The sequence below is a fragment of the Cavia porcellus genome, unplaced genomic scaffold (genome assembly GCF_034190915.1).
Source record: "Cavia porcellus strain 051 isolate PalLab524CR breed Dunkin Hartley unplaced genomic scaffold, mCavPor4.1 scaffold_9, whole genome shotgun sequence".
Taxonomy (NCBI): domain Eukaryota; kingdom Metazoa; phylum Chordata; class Mammalia; order Rodentia; family Caviidae; genus Cavia; species Cavia porcellus.
In genome coordinates this window covers 65,385,603-65,399,636 of record NW_026947492.1, presented here as the reverse complement: position 1 = coordinate 65,399,636, position 14,034 = coordinate 65,385,603, and the positions used below count along the sequence as shown (strand labels likewise).

The following is a 14,034-nucleotide window of genomic DNA, read 5'->3' as shown; positions in this document are numbered from 1 at the left end:
AAGGATGGTTCAACAAACATAAATCAATAAATGTAATCCACCATATCAATAAAGCCAAAAGTAACAATCACATGATCATTTCTATAGATGCAGAAAAAGCCTTCGAAAAGGTCCAACATTCATTCATGATAAGAAATTTACAGAAAATTGGAATAGATGATCTTTACCTCAACATAATAAAGCCCATTTATGATAAACCAACAGCCAGCATCATAATAATTGGCCAAACATTGAAAGCCTTTACATTAAAATCAGGCACAAGACAAGGATATCCTTTATCACCACTCCTATTTATAGGAAGTACTATCCAGAGCAATTAGACAAGAGAGAGAAATAAAAGGGGTAAAGATAGGGAAAGAAGAAGGTAAATTATCATTGTTTGCAGATGACATGATACTCTACATAGAAGACCCCTAAACTCCATTGAAAGACTCTTAGATATAATAAATAAATTCAGTAATGTAGCTGGATACAAAATCAATACTCTGAAATCAATAGCATTCCTATACACTAACAACAATATCACAGAGAGGGAAATAAGAGAAACCACACTCTTCACAGTAGCAAGCAAATAATGAAATATTTAGGAATTACTCTAACAAAAGAAGTGAAAGACCTATACAGGGAAAATTATAATACACTGAAAAAGGAAATTGAAGATGATCTCGGAAAGTGGAAAGACATCACTTGCTCATGTATAGGAAGAACAAACATTGTGAAAATGGCCATTCTCCCAAAACAGTTATACAGATTCAATGCAATCTAATAAAAATAGCATCAACATCCCTTATAAATCTAGAGAAATCACTCCTAAAATTCATCTAGAACCAGAAGAGACCTAGAATAGCAAAGGCAATTCTAAGCAGCAAAGGCAAGGCAGAGGCATCACAATCCCTGACTTGAAGTTATCCTACAAACCAACCGTAGTAAAATCAACATGGTACTAGAATCAAAACAGAGCCCAAAGTCAATGGAATAGATTAGAAACTACCACCACAACTACAAACACACTAAACCACCTTATCTTTGATAGAGGAGCCAAGCAGGTTCACTGGAAGAACGACAGTGTCTTTAATAAATGGTTCTGGAAAAACTGGCTCTCCATTTGCCGAAAACTAACGCTAGACCCATGCCTAACACCATGTATTAAATTAAAATCTAAATGGGTCAAAGATCTGAATATTAAAACAGAAACACTAAATATATTGGGAATACAAATTGGGTAGAACCCTTGAAGACATAGGGGTAGGTTGAGAATTCATGAACAGGAATCAAATTGCACGGGAAATACTTCCCAGAATCAATAACTGGGGCCACTTCTTATTAAAAAGTTTCTGCATGTCAAAAGAAATCTCCAGCATAGTGAAAGAAGATATTTTAGAGTCAAATATAGACTGAAAAATAAAAGTGGGTAAAGTGATAGGCAAAGTGCAGTATAGACATATATAGACCTAGATTGAAATTATATATATATATATATAGTGTATATGCTGTGGAATGTAGAGTGTCAACCTGCATTCCACTGAAACTGTGTTTCAGTGTTAGTGTTTGTGAGAAATAGTATTGAAAATATGTTGGTTTTGACAATCATTATATGTACTAAAATCCCTATATTTTGAAGATGATTGTATCTCAAGTTAAAGATTTGGCAATGATGTTTTGAACTCGGAAACATCATTTAACACAACAACCAAAAGCAACTTACACCGAGCCAGATGCCTATGCTAGTTTGGGGTCTTAATCTACCCTCAAAATCCATAAACATGCAAGACATAAAATGGATAAAAGAAGTATAAATTATGAAGATACTCAAATATTTTTTGGCACTCATAAATAAAGCAAGATATCAAAGAAGAAATGTGTAGGTTTAAATTGGCAGTGTTAGATGGGCTCAGTGGCACACACCTGTATTCCAGGACTTGGGAGGCAGAAGCAGGAGGATCCTTGCAAGCTAGAGACCAGCCTGGGTTACAAAGTAAGCATAAGGCCAGCCTGAATTGCATAGCAAAACCCTGTCTCAAAAAGACAAAAATAAGGGGCTGGGGGTTTAGCTCAGCGACATAAGCGCCTGCCTTGAAAGCAGGCAGTCGTGAGTTTGATCCCTGGTACTGATAAAAAGGAAAAAGACAAAAAAAAAAAAAAAAAAAAAAAAAAAAAAGACTAAAATAAAATAAATTGCCAATGTTGCATGTGTTTAGTCAAAGGGTACAAGAAGCCCAATATAACATGTTCTTCCACCAGAAAAGCAACAACAGGGGCTCTTTGAGTGTCATTAAAGGAGCACTACTTAGTCCCTGTCCAGGATAATAGTCCAAGAGTATTTAAAATCTAAATATAATGGTATTTCTTTGCAGGTTTCTGAATTCATCAGTCCACATTCCATGTAGTTGTTTAGAAACAACAACTAGAATTGCATCACGGCAGGAAGAAGGCAAAGAAATAGGATATATTCTTTAAGATAAGCATGTATGTGTCTTCTTTGAAAAAGAATCAAAACCCTTAGAAATAGACCATGGGATACTTATACTTTATTAAGCACACCAAGCACTCACTCTCTTATCTGTTTGGTCCTCACTCCGTAAATGATGGGGTACAGTGAAGCTGGAATAACCGCAGAGAGGTTTGCAATAAGAAAATGAATGTAGTGTGGAATGCTGTGTCCAAATAGGTGAGTGAGGAAGGAGAAGACTGATGGGATATAGAAAACACAGAGAACAGCTATGTGAGAGCCACAAGTTCTGAGGGCATTTCCCCTTGTGTCCTGTGATGGGAGGTAGAAGACAGCATGGAGAATATGCACATAGTAGGTGGCAATAAGGACAAGATTCAGAAGAAACTGTGAGACCATAAAGAGTCTATAGATGGCATTGATATGAATATTTCCACAAGATAACTTTGCAATGGCCATATGCTCACAGTAGGAATGGGCGATGGTATGAGCATGGCAAAAGGGCAGCTTGTAGATGAGATAGATCATGGGAAGTATGCACAAAACTGGACGAATTATAATCCAGAACCCAATGCCCACCAGCACCTGAGATGTCAGGATGGCTGTGTACTGTAGTGGAGCACAGATGGCCACATACCGATCAAAAGCCATGGCCATCAGGACTTCAGCCTCCTGCCAGTAAAGTGTGGATCAAAAACATCTGAGCCACACACCCTCCAAAGTTAATCTCATGAGCTTCAAACCAGAAGATCCCCAGCGTGCGGGGCACAGAGGTGGTAGAAAGAGCCAAATCGACTGTTGCAAGGATGGCCAGAAAGTAGAACATGGGCTCTCGGAGGGACTGCGTGTTTTGAGGACTATCAAAATCATGGCATTCCCCATTAAAGCCACAAGGTAAATAGAAAGAAAGGCAGGGAGAGCCAGCCATGGATCTTCTCCAGACCTGGGATTCCAATTAGGAAAAATGTGGCTGGGTGACAGATGCTGCTGTTGTGGTTGTATAATATTCTGGGAAGATTGGACTGAAGAAGTGAATTTCTTCTTCCTGTAAACAAACAAAGAAACAAACAAAAGTGGGGGACTTGGGCTTTGTAATTCGGTTCTCTTTTACCATGAGAATAGGTAACAGGTATTCTGTGTTCAGGATTTGATCACATTCCGAACTTTCATTCTGTGCTTACTGATGGTTTTCTAACTCTAAACGTGAATTTTTCATTGTACTCAGTGAAGAATTGTAATAATTAGACCTAGCCACTCTTTTTGGAAGACAACTAAATGTGGTTGAGCTATGTGGATCCACTCTCTGGTAAGAGACTTTCAAAGATTGCTACAGGCAGCTAACCTAGTTAGAAATATTACAGACAGGCAAGCAGGGCTAACACTTCCAGGAAGCCAGTGTAGAGGAACAATGTCTTGTGACCTTGGAGGAGACACATACCTCTTGCTGTGGACTATATCTGAAAACAGAGGCAAAACAAAGCAACCATACCCTAAGTATGAACATTAGGGATTAGGTATGGATTGCCTGGAGAAGCCAAGTGTTACCATCCCAACCTCCTGCAGGAAGAGTCACTGAGCTGTAAGAATGCTTGTTTGCTGCATGACTGGCTTCCTCATTCAGCCCTAATCTGATCTGTTCTCCTTGAGCAATTAATCTGATTGGTTGATCATAACTCTATCCCATCTCATGCCCATCTGCCTTGTGTTTCCCAGATTTCCCCACCTTAGACCCACCTGATTTCATGGTTTTACATTATAAAAGTCCCTACAAAAGATAGAATCTTTGCCAACCCACCAGGGACACCTTCTGTCTCTGTCTCTGTCTCTCACTCTGTCTCTCTTTCTGTCTCTCTTTCTGTCTGTCTGTCTCTGTCTCTCTGTCTCTCTGTCTCTCTCTGTCTCTCTCTCTGTCTCTCTCTGTCTCTCTCTCTCTCTCTCTCTCTCTCTCTCTCTCTCTCTCTCTCTCTGACAGGAGCTTTTTTCTCTCAATAAATGTTTCTACTCTTAACCTCTGTTGTTCCTAAAACTCATTCTTCAATTTTATACAATACCAACTCCTATAGGACATACAGTAGGTCCAGAATTTTTCTTCCCTATATCTTCCCATTAATATTTATATGGAGCAATAAAGATAAAAACAAAGTAAGGATTGCATTCAGCCGATTCATAATGAAAATAAACTGCAAATCCTAGTTTAAAGACACTCTGGCTTTTGAAATCTAAGTTATTCTGGTTCATCATTATTAACTGATAGAGACTTATGTCTGGTCCAAGCCTAGTCACATCTCATATACACCCAAGTAGAGTCTTAACAACATAAGCAGATATTCTTAGATCAAACTGCTGTTCTCTTGAAGTGCCTGACCAGCACTGAAAATGGCACTTGTTCATGACTGACAGACTACAGACAGGATCATTTGGAAAAAGAAGAAAAGGTGCTTTGTCATGACTAAGCCACTGTTCTTATCACATCAGGCTTTCTCAGAACATACGGTTATTTATTTTTGTCAGTTTGATCTCTGCTAGGAATTCTACACTTCCTTGATGCCTCCTCCTATCAGTTAAAGACATTACAAATGTGCATAGAAGAAAACCTCAATAAGCTTGGAGGGTTTTGCTGTTAGAAAACATATATATGCTTTTTAGATAGTAGTATTCCTTCTTCAATAGCCTCTAAAGGCACTGGGGAAAAATGATATTTATTTCCTTCAAAATGCTATGAAGAACAAAACTATTAAGAAAGTTGTCTTTTATGTTATAATATAGCACTTAAAATTCACTCTAAATCTTACCATCTCTTGCTTTTCCCCTTGGCATATTGCATTTTGAAACATTTATTATCTTTTTCTCAATTCATAAATCTAATAAGGTAAAAAAAAAGTGAATCCTCCCTCTTTTAAAATTTCTTCCAAATTTTGAGCAGAAGTTACTTAAAAGTGGCCTGAGTAGTACTTAAATATTATCATTGACCAGAAAAATTCTAACAAATCCAGTGGTATAGTTTCTCTTGCTGTCTTTGGAGTTAAACTTAGAACTCTATATCCTAACAATAATGCAAAATGTTAGATGATTTAATACATAACTTCCTTTCCTGTCTGTCAGAGGATGACCACCTAGTCCAGCTCTCAGCTGGCAATGCTCTTGAGGCTGTCTCTGTTCTGCTACCTTTACTCACCAGAAATCACAGCTGATCCACTTTAGCCTTCCATCAAACAGCCCAGTGTTTGTTAGTCTCCTAAATGTGTAGCACTGGAAGGCAGATTTAATGGGTTTCTTGCACCTCAGTTATATTTATAATTCTGCACCCCATTTCACTCTCATTTTAGGCAGTATTTTGGGACAGAGTCCTCAGAGACTGCTCCACAGACTCCCAATTCTGCTCAGAAATAGAAAAGTCAAAGGAACAAAGAACAAACCAAGGTGAACATAGGCAAAATCAGTACTAAAATACCCAATTAATTTCACAGTTTTTCGTGCTAAATTGTCAACCTATTTTTAAACAAATTACTGCCATATCCATTTCATCTTTATATAATTTCCAAAACGGGAAGTGGAAATTGTAGTTCTCAACACTTTATTTTACTTTTGCAAATTTGATTCCACAAAAGAGTACCATCACACACTGACTTAGTGCATCAGCTCTATGTATTTAATTTGATTCCACAAAACGGTATTGTCACACATTTACTTAGTGTGTTAGCCCTATGTATATGCATAAAAACATGGAGACATCCTTCATAAATGAAGAGTTGTCCTTTTCTGCACATCTATACTGTCGAAGTTAAACTCTGTCAGATGTCAGCTGTTTAGGAAATTACATATGCAATAGTGACTATCCTGGTTTTTATTAATCCCATCCAAACTCTACATTGTCCATCATAATATGCTAGATTACCACAGTTAAAACACACTTTGCAATTAATAACTATAGAAATATGGGTTTACACAGTTTCACTTTCTAATCTACTTAGTTATGAATTTGGTTCATTTTCTCATAACTGCAATAACAGTATCTGTCAGTAGTATACGTCAGTGTTTATGCTTGCAAAAACATGTGATACTGTTACCCTTTTTTTGCGTGAAATGAACCATGAAGTTTTCTATCATATTTTGTTTTTTTTCAAATAAATTTCTACTTAAATGTGTAAATATATGACTTTCAAATAAGAACAATTATATTTTAAGAATTTTTAGTTTCAGAATTTCAATGTTCACAATTATGGTGCTCATTACATAACTTACAGTATGGCCCAAACTCTAACGTGAATAACAGGCAGATTATTCATACATTGTGGGTATATCAGAAAAAGAGACAATGCACATCCCAGGTTAGATGATGTTGGAAAGTACATGTGGTTTATAATTTAATAATCACGAATTATTCACTTCTGAAATTTTCCACTTAAAATTTTTTTACCAGTATTAATGGTAGGTAAATGAAACCATAAAAAATGAAACTACAGATGTTACAGAATAAAAGTTGGCTTCACAGTTTAATGTCTATTATTGTGTTTTTTTACATAATTAGGTTAAAGAGCAAAGAATACGACTGCATCAACTGATTCACAAAAGCATTTTATAATTTCTCCTAACCTTTCATAATAAAAATACTTTGAAGATTAGGAAAATTCAACTTGGGAAAAAACAGAAAACAAATGCACACCTGCAGCTGTCATCACATGTAGAGGTAGGAAACCCTACACTCCCAAACCAAGACCATGAACAAAACACATGTTCACTCCTACTACTCCTACTCAATATCATGCTGGAATCATAGCCAGTACAACTATACCAAAAAATTAAAAGATATTTATAATTGAAAGGAAGCAATAACATTTTTATTTACAGATGACATAATTATCATAGAAAATTCCAACAAAACAACAAGTCTGAAAGAATAACCAATTATACTCATGATGCAGGATACAAAATGACATAAAGTCAATTCCTTCCCCATATACCAAAAGACAACTAAAAAGTATGAATTAAAGTCTTACACTTTTATAATAGCAACAAAATAAATACAGTAATTGGGCTGTAGAGCCTGGGTGGACATAAAGCCAGGAGCCCCAAGGATGGAGGGCAATCCCGCCCTGCCAGCCTCTGCTTCTTGCACCTGGAAGGCGAGCTTGGTACAGCCCATCTGGAAGTTTCTGCACTATCATGGACTGAATGAATTATTCTAACCATTTATTAACAATTAAATAGAGGTACGTCGTGAAAAAAGTACACTATGGCTCATGAAGTTTTCCACACAACTTTGGGATATATGAAGAGTCCAAAAGTTAGCAAAAGAACTGCTCTCCAAGATGAGCTGATAAGCGCAATCACAGCCCATGTGGCCAGGCAGAGTTCAGAGTACTCAGATGACTTCGGAAGCGATGTTGTTTCCTTACGTGATTTTTCTGATATCTCTGTAGATGAAAATTCAGTTAAAAACTAAATTATTTTCTTATATCTGATGAAGAAAAAAGTTCTCCACAACTGTCTTTTTTGAAAACCAAGAAATCAAATAGTGAGGTAGGGAGAGACAAGCCAGAAGTTGCCTATAAGAACCATGAAGGAGCACCTGATGTCTGTGAAGATACAGTTGCAAATTCCTTCTCTGAATCTCAAAACTCAAGGTCAAGAAGTTGAAAAAAGAGAATTAAAATAAAACTGAAACCCAGAATTCTTCAAATCATAAGCACCTCTTCAGAAAATAGCAGCAGTCTTGAAGCAGATGAATGTAACCTCAGCCAAGGGGCTTGTTAAAAGAGTAGCCATGTGGAGAAGGAAGAACAAAGAGAAGAGAAGGAAACTCCTTGGTGAGGGCGTGGATTCTGCACCTTCCTCCCTTCCCATGCTGCATGTCAGACAGCTGGAAGCTGAGAAAGATACACTGTCTGCATACCTTGGTCTTACGAAACAGAATCCATTATTTATAATCCATCTTTATAATACGGATGAATAGGCCCTGGATAAAGATTATATATAAAAATGGTAAATGAATGTCAAGAAATAGTTCTTGTCATCTTTCTGATTTTAATGACTTTAAATAAGTGTTAAACAACAGGCAAGTAACTAGTAAAGGCGTTATAAAATATTTCACAGGTAGTAGCGCGATATCAATTTATAGCTTTAAAGTGTTAGGAATTACTAAATAACATTTTAGCTTAAGATATATATTTCCTTTTCAGTTTCTATCATTTCTAGAAAATCACATCATAATTATTATAAATATTTTCTACCTACTTCACTATTTCTCCCATGCTACACACCCAAATGTTACATCTAAGTATCAAAGAAAATGATTTTTAACAATGTTTATTCCTTAACCCATATTTATGATTGTTTGGACCACAGTTTATTGTATTACTGTAACAAAGAAAATTTCAGTGGTCCTGCTTCATTTTTTCTTCATATAAGAATCATTACACAAAACATTAAAAGTGTCCTTATATTAATAAAAATGTACTTTATGTAAAAATGAAACAAGAGCTTGTCAGACACTTTTCAAGAAATTTCCATCTAGAGAAAAACAGAGATTTTCACTACTATTGGTACAGTGTTGTTTTATCTTTTTTCTAGGCTGAAGAGCTAAGACCAGATTAGCAGAAATCTTTTTTTCTTTTTTGTATAAAGCATCATCACTGAATATTTTATGAAAAGAAAGATTATTTAGAAACAAAATTTCTGGTCATTTGCAATATCTTTCATCTTGTCTCTCCTGTCAGATGTGAATCGTCCACTTTTCCATGCCTTTTAAAGAATTTTACTGTCTTCTTTGCTGATTTTGAATTCATGATCTTGGAAATTCTGATTTTTTTTTTTACATGGTTGATTCCACACTGTTTTGCTTTCCTTTGTCTTCTGGGGTGTCATCTTTTTCTTGGTTTCCCTTTCAGCTCAGGTTCTAATCTTTATCATTTCTTCTTGTCTTGTTGTTTTCCTTTTTTGCTTCTTTATCGCCTGTTTCATTGCATCTAATAAAGCAACTATTTGAGGTCAATAAGGCCAATTTCCCATCTGGAAACTCTGGTTCCCACTGGTCGCTTGTTTCAAAGGCATCTGAATGTCCAACAAGAAGTCCATCTGAATTGATACCAAGATATTTCCATAGCCAGATTTCAGGAAAGTTGTAGAATCAGACAGTTTGGCAGCAGTAAACTTCTCTGGAGGACTAAGACCTTCATCAACTTCTCTATGGGTGCTGCCTGTTTAAAAAACCTTTGTCAAGTGCTTGGACATAAGTTCATTTATTCGTTTCAACCGCGATAGTTGCTGAAATATCACTGCTGTTGGCTACTGTCTGCCGTGTTCCAACAGTATCAAGTTGAGTTTTTCAACCTCTTCTTTTTCTCTCTCTCTCTCTCTCTCTCTCTCTCTCTCTCTCTCTCTCTCTCTCTCTCTCTCTGTTTTTCTTCTTACTTTTGGCTTTTGTTCCCTTGAGCATATGTTTGGTAGACTTTATGTATGAATATTCATCCATGATTCTGATGAAATTTCTAAACAAAGGTGGGAGCTGGCTGAGGATAAAAATATCTAGAGTAGAGCAAAATATTGGTGGGGAAGAAACAAATGTGAATCTGAAGAAAGCACTCCACAAGAGCAAGAGATTCGCACTGTTTCAGATAGCAGGAGCCCCCCACAGCACCAATTCTACTTCCTCCAGAAGAAATTTCTTTACTGGAGAGACAGGAGTCAGTGTTAGGTGAGAGAGATATTGGAGAAAAGTTATAAATGGTTCCAAGAATTGTAGAATGACGAACAAAACAGAAACTAAAGGGAAAAATGCTCTGTTGAATGAATTTACATTGCTCTAAAAAGACAATGAATATTCTATTCAAAGAGTCTTCAATATGCAAATTATAGATGATTGCTCATAGTATACAATAATTACATAGAGAAAGTAGGAGCACCAGGATGCAAACTAAGACGTGCCACAGAACCCAAGCTCAAAGAGTATAGTGACCCTCGTGGTAAGTACAAATGCAGCCAGTGTCTGCATTTGATTGTACACTGTACTTCCTTAAATTGTCCATTTTTCATCAATTTTATCTCTGTATTCTTTTCTAATTCGTAAACTCAGGTGGAAACAGCTATGTCATCTACATTATTTTATTACACTCAGCATAACTATTCAAAGGGCCAAAATTCATGCTGAGAGCCAGCTCTCATAGCTCTCTACTGGAAAGCTATGTTCTTTCAGTCTCCTCTGAAAGTGATACTGCATGATTTGAAAATAGAGGATTATTCATATTTTGATGGGAGAGTGAGTGAATAAATAGGATGAACAAGTTTTTCTCTATCAAATTCATTTGGAGAATATAAAAGTGACTGCTTGCAGGAGAAGGGTGCGTAAACAGTGAAGCTTTGTGGTATTACATTGTGAGTCATCAAGACTTACATAAAAAACTGTTAAGTGTGACAAAGTGTGTTTATTTCTAGAACAGGAAAGAGGTGACACATATATAAAGTGAGTATTCTAGATACATTGATCTAGAAGTCAGACAAGATATAAATATCAGTACTGTCAGAGACTTTAACAAGAGTCAAATGGGAGCCTAGTGTGATTACATGGGAGGATGAGACAGAAGTATGACTTGGGTAACTTATTAATTTAATAAGACATCTAAAAAGACCTCAAAATGAAGCTCACTTGGAGGACTGGAGATACAGAGTGATAGAGACACAGTAACACAGAGACACAGAGAGAAAGACAGAGACAGAGACACAAAGAGAGACAGAGAGGGGAGAGAGAGAGACAGACAGAAAGACAGAGACCAAGACACAGAGAGACAGATAAAGCCAAGACAGAGAGATGATTCAGGTATTGCCAAAATTTTACCTTCTGCTACCATAACATGTATTTTAAGACTTCATGAAACTATGATCCAACTAACACAACAAGCACTGCACCGTACACAATGTAGTTCATGGAAACATAAAGAAAACAATTGAATGACACTAAAGAATGAGACCTTGTCATCGTCCATTCATATTGTTTTTCAACAGGTATCACAATCAACTACAGAAAGACAAAACACTAACCTTTATAAAACCTATGACCATGTCATATGTGAATCTGAAAATTGTAAACTTGATTGGCATTCTAGGACTAGAGCACATACAATTTTGGATAGGGTCCTTTTCTGTGCTGTGTGCATAGGGGCCCCTTTGGGAAACATCATTTTACTGATCATCATCCCTGCATAACACAGCTTGCACCAACCTATGTACATCTTCCTGGCTGTGCTAGCAGCCACTGACATTGAACTCCATGCAGCCATTGTTCCCAAGATGTTTGCCATCTTCTGGTTCCAGTGTTGTTCTATGACCTTTGATGCTTGCCTAGCCCAGCTGTTCTTTATCCACACTTTGCAGTGCATGAGTCTGGCATTCTGTTGGCAATGGCCTTTGATCACTATATTGCCATCTATGACCCTCTGAGACAAACGTCCAACCTCACCCCTTTCATCCTGGGGTATATGATGGGAGTGGTGGTGATCTGAGCTGTCCTGCTGGTTGGTCTGCTTCCCATTCTCATCAAAAGGCTGCATGTGTTCCACTGTGCACATCGCCCACTGCTACTGTGAGCACATGGCTGTGGTCAAGCTGGCTGCAGAAGATGTCTGAATCAACAAGATATGTGGTCCTAAAGTAGGATTCAGTATTCTGGGGTTTGACATGATTTGTATCCTTGTATCTTATGCCCTGATTTTCCAGGTTGTTTTTCGTCTCCACCAGAAGGAAGCACGGCTCACAGCATTTAACACAGGCACAGCTCATGTTTTTGTTTTACATGAATTTTCCATTCGGACCTTCTTTTCCTCCTTTAGCCACCATTTTGGACATGTTGCTCCCTCAAAGCAGATTCTCCTGTCTACCATCTAACTTCTTGCTGCCATCTGCTCTCAACCCTATTGTCTATGGGGTAAAAATATGATAATTTGTAAGCGTGTGGCCCGGTTTTTCCTTTGCGTCATGGGTCCCTGCAGTGATCCACTGAATATTCTTGATCAAAAAGAAGACCATATTATTTTTAAGGACTGTAACATTATGGAAGGTATGTGCTATGCTATTTTGTGTCATCATTCTGGAATATAAGAACATTTATTTACAAATTTGTCACTCCGTGGCTATAAAGAGACTAGCATCAATACCTAACGAGTCACAATTTTTTTTTACTTTTTGTTAATTGATTTATTATATTTCTACACATTGATTTAAATACTTTTTATTAATTTTAAACTAATTTTGGACTATGCATATTTTCATTTATGGATTAACTTTAATGACTGATTTTGCTGCATCTCGTTTTTTGCTACATTTTCATTCTTGTTTAATTAAAACTGAGGTCAGGGGGCTGGGGGTTTAGCTCAGCAGCATATGCGCCTGCCTTGCAAGCAGGCAGTCATGAATTCGATCCTTGGTACCAATAAAAACGAAAAGAACCAAAAAAAAAAAAAAAAACCTGAGGTCAGTGTTCCTTATGAAATCTGATCAATCTCATGAAGTACCAAGATACGTGGTACCATATTTGAAAATGCTTAAGGTTTTTGGTAAATATTATTATTAATTTAAATTTAAGTTCATTGAATACTTTCAGGTATATTTATTTATGTTAGGATCTGCCTTTTGCTGAATTATAACATTTCCTTTATGTGTATTTGAAATAATTATGTATTATTTACAATTGTATTCTGCTGCTTTCTATGTAAGTATATGTAAAGCAGTGAGCTGTTTGTTTATACCTTAAGAAATAAAGGAATGAATAGCAAAGGTAATTCATAAGTGTGTGGCCCAGATTTTTCTTCTGAATTGTGAATCCCAGCAGTGATATGTCAAATATTCATGCTCATGAGGAGAATCATATTATTTTCTAGAGTTTGTGATAATTTGGATTCTGCATCATTTATGGTTGGAGTTTCAAATCATCATGATGGAAATTAAAAGCATTTCTAAAATGATGTTTACATAAATAGTAATTGGATGAAGACTGGCATTTTTTCTAATAAAATTCACTTCTAAACTACATTCCTTTTTAATTTCTTTCTATTTAATTTGTAATTCCTTTTTCTTAAAGGAAGTTGAGTTACTGATTATCAAACTATTTCTCAACTTATTGAGTTATGTGACACTGTATTTCTAAAGATTTAAGGATTTTTTATAAACTTCCTATTATTAATTTTGAATTTATTTTTGTTACTATTAAGTCATAATTTTAGAAGTTTAAAGGTTTGAATAAAATTATGGCTTATTTTTGACCAATTATAGCATCATTTCTTCATGTTCTTAAAGTTAATGTGCATTTTTTATTGGTATATTCTGGTATATACAAACATATATATGACAGAGTTCTTGTTTATACCTGAAGAAGAGCAAATTATAAATAAATCAATTGTAATATACAAATAAATAGAAATCTGATAAAGGTAGTTACTATGTAGGAGTCAACTAAATATATGACAAGTTATCAGGTGAAGGAAAAAGCAAATGAGAAAAAATAGCATAAAAAGTTGACATAAAATTGTTATTTATAGAAGCAAATGTGTTTAGTATTGTACATGAATGAAACCAATAGAATTAATAGTGTAAATGAA

At 36.0% G+C, this 14,034-nt stretch overlaps 3 pseudogenes; 1 reads left to right on the top strand and 2 right to left on the bottom strand.

Annotated features, from left to right (window-relative positions):
- Positions 1 to 2,548: 2,548 nt before the first annotated feature.
- LOC100734227 (olfactory receptor 52J3-like) lies at positions 2,549 to 3,377 on the bottom strand (annotated as a pseudogene).
- Positions 3,378 to 9,109: 5,732 nt separating this feature from the next.
- On the bottom strand, positions 9,110 to 9,966 carry LOC106026600 (protein FRG1-like; annotated as a pseudogene).
- A 1,535-nt stretch (positions 9,967 to 11,501) lies between these two features.
- On the top strand, positions 11,502 to 12,377 carry LOC134477497 (olfactory receptor 52A1-like; annotated as a pseudogene).
- Positions 12,378 to 14,034: the final 1,657 nt, after the last annotated feature.